General features: G+C 38.6%; 1 long non-coding RNA gene across 1 annotated transcript in view; it reads right to left on the bottom strand.

Annotated features, from left to right (window-relative positions):
- Positions 1 to 7,691, bottom strand: part of LOC110024787 — a 13,969-nt gene extending 6,278 nt beyond the window's left edge. Inside the window, exon 1 of the long non-coding RNA XR_002294040.1 lies at positions 7,502 to 7,691. This is a non-coding gene — a long non-coding RNA (uncharacterized LOC110024787). The remainder of the gene's footprint in view (positions 1 to 7,501) is intronic.
- Between the last annotated feature and the right edge of the window lie 337 nt (positions 7,692 to 8,028).

Below are 8,028 nucleotides of genomic sequence, written 5' to 3' on the forward strand. Positions count from 1 at the left end.
CACAGGGGATCTTCATATCTCAGCAGAAGTACGTGATTGATTTATTGGCAGAAACAGGAAACACTGGGTGTAAGCCTATCTCTACTCCAATAGATCCAAACTATAAGTTGGGAGAAGCTAAAGAAGAACCAGCTGTGGATAAAAGAATGTACCAGAGATTGGTTGGCAAACTCATATACCTTGCTCACACTCGACCAGACATAGCATATTCTGTAAGTATGATCAGTCAATTCATGCATGATCTTAGAGAACCTCATCTTCAGGCCGCCTACAAGGTACCGCATTACTTGAAAGGCAATCCGGGGAAAAGAATCTTGTTCAAAAGGAATGACACTCTTACTCTTGAAGCCTACACTGACGCTGACTATGCTAGCTCCATAGTGGATAGAAGATCAACTACAGGATATTGTACTTTTCTTGGAGGTAACCTAGTGACATGGAGGAGCAAGAAGCAGAATGTAGTGGCAAGGTCATCTGCAGAATCAGAGTTCAGGGCTATTGCTCAAGGATTATGTGAATTACTGTGGCTGAGAATCATCTTGGATGATTTAAGAATTCCATGGGAGGGTCCTATGAAGCTCTACTGTGACAACAAGTTCGTCATTAATATAGCTCATAATCCTATACAACATGATAGGACAAAGCATATTGAGATTGATAGACATTTCATCAAAGAAAAACTGGAGGAAGGGTTAGTGTGTATGTCATATGTTCCATCAGAAAGACAATTAGTCGATGTTCTAACAAAGGGGCTGAACAGTTCAAGTTTCCATGATCTTGTATCCAAGTTGGGAAAGGAAAACATCTATTCCTCAGCTTCAGGAGGAGTGTCGAGATGTGACTGAGATGGAAATAAAGTTGTGAGAATTAATTCTAATTTCCTTGATTAAGGAAATTAGAATTAATTGGTAAATCCCTTAAATTAAAGAAATTAGAATAAATTTGTAATCCCTTAAATTAAGGGAATTAGTTAAATAGTTTCCTATTTTTTTCTCCTTTTTATTTCCTATATAATACCTTGTATGATCAAGAATGATGTGAAATACAAATTATTCCTTTGATTTCCACAATAACTAATAAAGCTTAGAAGTTAGATATGTATACAGTGGCATATGTATGTAAAAAAGATTAATAAACTTGATTTTAAATAGTTATACAAATCATATCCCTGAGTCCAATGGAATAAAACAGAAATACGTACAAAACTAGCACCATACTACATCAGCTAATCAAATTCTGGCTAAAACATTTGAAATGTCCATTTTGCATGCATAGGTAAGGTGGTATGTATGTGAAAAATTGATGCTTAGGTGTCAGATTCGTAATACTCAGGCCTTAAGTGGTGAATGCAAGAAATTACTTCCTTGTAAAAATCTTGTGGGAATCTTTGAAGCTCATATAAATTTGATTTCTGCCATGATACACGACACTAGAAAAGAGTTAGTAATGTAACGAGAGCATCAATCAACCATATCTAAGCTTTCCCAAATTGATTTTTATTGAAAAGAGTTAGTATTGTGAATAGAAGATCAATCTACTTAATAATGTTTCCTCCTCTATATGACCATTAATCAAGGATTGAACTTACTCCAAAATCAATTCATTGTTCCCTCTCTTAAACTCCAATATTTCATATGCATGTGTTGACCTCACTTTTGTGAGGGTTCATCCACTCACCTACACATGACCCTCAAACCAAGACTTTGTTCCCTTGGGCCTCATAAGGTTAAGCTCAGACCCCCAACCCCTGGTTGCGTTGGTTTAGGGTTTTGGCCTAATAGTGACTCAAGCTAACCCCTTTTGGGTAAGAGATGCTCTGGGTGACCTATGAAACCCCAAACCCCAATAGTCTTTCCATAGCCCAAGAGCCTAAGCCTAATGGACTTCCATAATTTACCTAATTAGATAATTAGGATGATTGTGGGGTTTGACCTCATGGTAATATGGGTGACCAAACTAAATTGGGTCATACCTAGACACACTTAGGTTAGCCCTAAATCCAAAACCCAAGCCCATGGCCCATTTCTTCCATGGCCCATTTTCCCATGGCCCATCCTTCATACCTATTACACAACCATGACACACCAAGACATGTGGGTGACACAAAAGCAAATCCAAGCACTAAAAGACAAATTTACACCAGTTATCATGAGGGGTGAACACATGACACCCAAGTCCAGTTCAAACTTTGGGGAACCAAACCAGGTCAAGTTTGGTCAAACCAAATCAAATATGGTCTTAGCCACCCCAATCAAGCCAATCCCTCCTTCATGTCATCCTCACCTCCATTGGTGCCACCTTGTTCAAGACAGGAAAAGATGGAAAATCTTTTATCCCACTGCCAAAAGTTTCTAAAATTCTCTTCACATGCTCTGAAGAGCCACCAGGGATCCCCATGCACAGCCAACACCTCCCATGGATATAAATAGCCATGAATCGAGACCCCAACACACCACTGAACTCCTCACACAACCACTTAGCCCTCTTACTCCCAACTGGAAAAGCACTCCCCCTGATCAGAGCAAACTATCTCCACCATCCTTAGGCCACCTAAGCCACCATAAAACCCTAATTTTACCATTGCAATTCAGAGCATTCTTTGGCCCCGACATCAACTCTACCAAAACTCTAACCCAACCCTTCCACAAGCTTCATAAAGAGTTAGACTTACTCCCCCAATCAAAATCAAGCCTTCCCGAGCCTTCCAACCCATCCCAACACCAACCTGAATCACCTTTTGGCCTAGCTCTTAGCTAGAGCCAATTTCAGATTGAATTGAAGCAAAGAGGTAGTACGTGGTATTAAGGCGATCGTCTCTTTCAAGCCCAATCGAGGCCACACCTGTTTGGATAAGGTATGGATAAAAAATCCCTAAATTGAGCCTTGGTTTGGATCTTTATGAAAGAAATGTACAATGCAGGTCTATTTAGCCGCATAGATAGGTTCGTCTCGATTAGAAGAAGCTGTAGGAACAAATCACAAGTAATTTAGTTGAGAATCAAGTGAAATATTAGGGTTTGAACACGGACGGTTCTTGGTTCTCTTTCCCGTGAGGACGATGAACCGATGTTGTTCATTTTCATGTATTAGAAACAAACGACAGCTATAAAATCGTGTGGATAAAGGGAGCGAACAGCAGGACAACGCGACAACCACATGGAAAGCGCAACCAGTAAGCAAAATACGTGTTGAACTTCGGAGCAAACAAGGATGTTGCAGAGCTGACTGGTTTAAATAGGAAATTCGGTATATTTTGAATTTATTAAATCCAAAAAATATTTAAAAACTTTAAAAATACATAACTTAATGTAGAAAAATAAATAAAATAAAATAAAAATACCTCTGGACTCATGGATCAGAAGAGTAATGAAAATAAAAATGAAAACAATTAATTTATAATAATTTTTTAATTAATTAAATACTTTATAGAGTATTTTAATTACTGAAAATTAACTATAAGAAAGAAAAATATGAAATTTTGAGGGATATTTCCCTCTACCTTTAGGAACAACTCATGATATTTCTAAGGTCAGGGGACCTCCCTAACATTAAAATGACCAATTATTCACTAAAATTATAATTATTTTGAAAAATAATTATAAAATTTGAAATAAAAATAAGAAAAATGCAAATTAAAATGGAAATTAACCAGAACATTTAGGGCACTAATCCTAAACGTTAAAATGACAATTTTCACCCATAAGAACTTAAAAATGAAATTTAGGAACCCTGGGGTAAAACTGTAAAATTGAAATTTTACATCCTAGCCCGGTTTGTCCCCTAAATTTGATTTAAAACACTAAGTGAACCTTGGGGCTTAGCCTAACGAGGGTTTTAAGGGACTGACATCATGATCACCCCTTTTGTCATGAAACCACTGAACTTGACTTTGTTAAACTTGACTTAGGTCTAAACCCAACTTGGACCTATCCCAAGTAGGCTTAGATTGGATCTAATCCAATTGAAGTCAATCTAGGTCTGACCCCCAATCAGACTTAACCCAGCTCAAGTCAAACTAAGAGTTTGGCCTAAGTCTAACCCAACTTAGATCTAACAAAAATTGAATCACTTTAGGTCTGACTCAAGTTAGACCTAACACAATTTATAACACCCTAGGTCTAAGCCAACATAGGCCCTAGCACATATTGAACCACTTTAAGTCTAACTCAACTTAGACCTAGTTCAACTCAACAACCCTAAGTCTAACCTAGCTCAAATTGAATCACTTTAGATCTAACACATCCAAGACCTAGCACAATTTAAACCACCCTCGGTTTAACCCAACTTAGACCTAGCACAAACTGAACCACTTTAGATCAAACCCAACTTAGACCTAGTTCAACTCAACAACCCTAGGTTTAACCTAACTTAGACCCAAATCCAAGTCACCAGGTCAACCCGATCTAACTCGGGTTAAATCAAACAAACTTAAATCACCGGGTCAACCCGATCTAACTCGGGTTAACCCAAACCAACTTAAATCACCGGATCAACTCAACCTAACTCGGGTTAAACCAAACCAACGGAAATCATTGGGTCAACCCAAATCAACCTAAATCATCGGGTTAACCCGGCCTAACTCAAGTTAACCCAAATCAGCATAAATCACTGGATCAACCTAAATTAACCTAAATCACCCGGTCAACTCGACCTAACTCGGGTTAACCCAAATCAACATAAATCACCAGGTCAACCCGACCAAACTCGGGTTAACCAAATTCAACTTAAATCATTGGGTCAACCCAATCTAACTCGAGTTAACCCAAATCAACCTAAATCACCTAGTCAATCCGAACTAACTCAAATTAACCCAAATCAACCTAAATCACCGAGCTAACCCGACTTAACTCTGGTTAACCCAAATTAACCAAAATCACCGGGCTAACCTGACCTAACTCAGATTAATCCAAATCAACTTAAATCACCGGGGTCAACCCGAACTAACTCGGGTTAACCCAAATCAACCCGACCTAACTCGGGTTAACCAAAATCAACTTAAATCACTAAATCAACCCGACCTAACTGGGGTTAACCCAAATAAATTTAAATCGCTGGGTCAATCGATCTAACTCGGGTTAACGAAAATTAACTTAAATCACCAGGTCAAACTGACCTAACTCAGGTTAACCTAAAACAACTCAAACATCCCGGGCCAATCCGACTCAGGCCAACACAGTCTGAAACTCAACTCCGAATTTAACTTAAGTCCAACTTAAACTAAGTATAATTGCAGATCGACTTTAGTCTAACTCAACTTAGACTTGATTCGATTAAAGGATAAGTCAAATCTAAATCAACTCAGGCTTTGTCAAAAATCTAACTCGAGTTAGATTTGCCTCGACTCAAGAGGCTTGACTCGAGTCAACACATCTTAACCCGGATTAGCTCAAAATTAAATAAGTCGGATTTGGATCAACTTGGTCCAACCCCGGATTAGTCCAAACCAGTTAAGCTAAGCTTGATCCCAATCAAACTAAGCCAATTTAGGTCAATCCTATTAAACCTAGGTTGACTTAAATCAATGTGAAGCTAATCTGAGGACAAACCAGGCCAACCTAGGCTAACTCGGATCGATCGGAAGCCCACCCTGGATCAGTTCGACCTAACTTGGTCTAATCCGAAATTAAAACAGACTTACATGACTTGAAGTTAAGGAGTGTTTGACTTCTCATAAGAAAACAAAAGCATAGTTAACGTCAGTCGAACTCAACTTGATCTAAGATGTCAAACCAACATAAAAGACGCAACATAAAATTCACCCTAAAATCTGACAGGACTTAAATTTTAACCATAAAATGCAACATGGTTTGAGAAGGTACTTTGGAGAAGGCAACCAATGACTACTAACAAAGTACCTTCCGGTCACTTGTGGTTTAACAAGACCTCAGGAGCACAGAACCATGGGATCTTGATCTGGTCATCTTAAACATTTAAACAAAACAAAAAGAAAAAATCACAAAATCCAATCGGTTAAGAAGTCTTAAACAACCTAAAACTTTCAACCCCTAGAATTTGAAAGGGACATGAAAACTTAAATGAAACCCTAATGAACAGAGATCACCGAAGACAACTTTAACTCTGCTACCCTGGTCTACGAAGGTTTCTTGGACGACGCAACTCATGACTTGTGATAAGAATCTTCTGGTCGAAATAGGTTTGATCGGCTCTTCAGATTAAGTAGATCAACGAACCCATCAAACCCGAGACGACGGAAAGTCATGAGCATTTTAACTAAGTTTTCTTAAATAAAAACAACAAATAAATCAATCAAATTAAAAATATTTTACGCTAACTCTGTTTTGCAAGACTGCTGAAGACAAAAGACGGAGGTCACCCTAGATTTACTTTACATGTTAATGGGGTGTGCTACCTCTATTTTGCAGGAATGATCATTCCAACTATGCATAACACGATGCGAAGAATGAGCCTCAACAAAACCATTAACAACAACATGAATCAATTAGGATTTGTAACCTTACCTTTTTCGTCCAGTTCGATGTAAATCCTCACTTTTGGGCATCTGCATGATCATATATTGTGCAGCATGAGTCATAATCCCCTATAATATTAGGAGTAAAACTTGAAATTACTTTTCAAAATGACACAAAGCATGGGATAGTTCGGGATCCTGACAGATTTCTTCCGAGCCCTTAAGCGTCCCCTAAAATATTAGGAGTAAAACTTGAAATTGCTTTCAAAACAACACAAAATCATAGGTTCGGGATCCTGATAGGGTTCCTCTGAGCCCTTAAGCATCCCCTACCTTTTTTCTCTAGAATAGGGCATTAAATTCCCTTCCTTACTAACAATAGAATTCAAATTGCTTAAGATATATATAAATATAGGGGTTTGCCCTTATAGGAAGAAGCGAACCCCATAACAAGTACAATAACATTTATCTCTAATCATGGATTTTCTTTGTCAGGTATTCTTCACGAGTATGTCTCCAAAGTGTTTTAAGTCGATTGCAACCTGGATATAGGCTTCAGAGCTATCTAGGTGAAGTCCACCTCAGGAAAGCTTTCCGAAGTGTTTTCTTTTGTTTGCCTCTATCATCTTATACCTTAGCACTCCGATCTCTCCTCTCTTTAGATCATCCACAAGATCAAACAGAGATTGATTCGGAGAGAGAGGATGTATAATGATAGACAAATTGATTGATTCCACAATAACAGACAGAATGACCAAACGTCACGCGGCGGTGACATGAAGCTGAGGCAGATGCGGCCAAACCAACAGAAGCGAGGAGGTGCGAGCGTCGAGCAAGGAAAGCGCGAGCAGCGTGTGATGCATACTACCAAGCTAATCAGGCAACAGGAGGAACCTGCTCCTTCAACAATACTGCTAAGCTAACTAACAACGACCCAAGTAAGTTCTTCCTTGCTGCTATATATTTGAACTAATGTGAAGGTTTAACTTTAGGGAATTTCTGAATTGGGATGATTTACAATCACAAACCAAATCTACATATCAAATCTAAAGCAAAATAGGGTTACCGTACCAATGGTTTCAGGTAGGAACGAAGTGGAAGCAGATGAAGTATTAGAATTTCAGAGCTCTTTGTGTGCAGCGATCCCGTCATCGCCTCCCCACCAGCTCTCCTCGCCAAGGTTTCAATAACGAAGGCAATGGTTTTCGGCGGAACCAGATGCTGGTTTTTGTGCGCCGCGATCCCGTCGTCGCCGGACAGGGGCGCAGGTTTTTCAATAATCTTTAAATAATAACCTCAGCTTATTTATTTTTTGATTATTTTTGGATTATTACGTCATTATTGAAAATAACTCAGAAATAAACTGAAAATAACTCAAGAATAATCTGCACAGCACCTAAAGGTACATCAGGTGTCCATACAGAAAATGCATGCATGTGAATGAGGGGGAAGAAGGAGACGGGAAACATACGACCACATCTCGAACTGATCGAAAAAAAATACTCGTTTTTTTTTTAATCTGGGCCGGGTAGGGAAATATTCTTTCAATGTTATTAAGCATTATTCAGGTGTTATTATGATGATATTAATGTGTTATT

This window comes from Phalaenopsis equestris, unplaced genomic scaffold (genome assembly GCF_001263595.1).
Source record: "Phalaenopsis equestris unplaced genomic scaffold, ASM126359v1 Scaffold000276, whole genome shotgun sequence".
In the NCBI taxonomy this organism is placed as follows: domain Eukaryota; kingdom Viridiplantae; phylum Streptophyta; class Magnoliopsida; order Asparagales; family Orchidaceae; genus Phalaenopsis; species Phalaenopsis equestris.